Source organism: Mizuhopecten yessoensis, unplaced genomic scaffold (assembly GCF_002113885.1).
Source record: "Mizuhopecten yessoensis strain PY_sf001 unplaced genomic scaffold, ASM211388v2 scaffold4301_2, whole genome shotgun sequence".
NCBI lineage: Eukaryota > Metazoa > Mollusca > Bivalvia > Pectinida > Pectinidae > Mizuhopecten > Mizuhopecten yessoensis.
The window spans coordinates 62,011-63,223 of record NW_018405477.1 but is presented as its reverse complement, the minus strand read 5'-3'; positions in this window follow the sequence as shown (position 1 = coordinate 63,223).

Here is a 1,213-nt window from a genome sequence, read left to right as displayed (position 1 = left end):
TAATTTTCCCTTTGGGGCCCCGCCCTGGCCCCAGGGGTTGGGGTAGGAATCCCAATTTTACAATTTTGAAGCCTCATCTACCAAGGATGATTCTGACCAAGTTTGAAAAAAATCCATCCACTGGTTCTTGAGAAGAAGTTGAAAATGTAAAAGTTTACGCACGACGCACGACGGACGACGGACGAAAAGCGATTAGAATAGGTCACTTGAGCAAAGCTCAGGTGACCTAAAAAGCCTGGAATGGACAAGGAGGAGTTGAAAAACTACCGCCCAGTTTCAAATCTGCCTTTTCTGTCTAAGATCTCTACTGAGACAGCCCTCCTACGTTTAGATAGATATATAGCTCCTGCATTGGATAACAAGTGCAGAACGGTGCTTGTCAGCTGCATTTGACGTCATCGACCATGGCATACTTTATAAACGTCTGGAATACTCTGATGGAGTGACTGATACCGCACTCTGCTGGATACAGTCATACCCGAGTGAACGACGATAGTGTGTTGCCATCGGATCTGCCACCCAATCTGATTAAAATCATACGTTACATGGCTTCGTCAACTTCGTACTACGCCTGAATATCTGAGCATGCCGCGGTCAGTGTCACGTTCAGGTGACCTTAATATTTATAAATTTTGACCAATCAGAGACCCTCTTTCAAAAGGGCTCTCAGAGTTGTAACAAATATGGCGGACATTGATGATAATGATGCGATAGTTCTGAAGTAATTCGAGATTGATCGATTGAAACCCGAACAGAAAAAGATATTCGAAGCTTTATTAGAGAAGAAAGACTGTATGACGGTGTTGCCTACGAAATTATTACCCAATTGGTACCTTTTTTCTTGGCGTCGTAGAAACGTCAGTTCCCGCCGCCATAACTAATCTGTTCGATACCCCTCGCTATTTATCTATCAACCATGATATTCCGATTCGCTGGCAAACTTTTGCCAGCGCGCCTCTGATTGGTTCATCTAAAGGTCACTTGAACGTGACCCTGACCGCGGCACATTCAGATGTTCAGGTGGAGCCATGTAACAGATGATTTCAATCAGATTGATCTGCCACCTCACATGACAAAGTACTAGATTTCGGGGTTCCTCAAGGGTCGGTGTTAGGACCACGAAAATATTGTATGTACTCCAAACCGATTGGAGAGATTTGTCGTCGCCATAGCCTTCGCTATCATTGCTATATCAGGACAGTTGGAATACAGT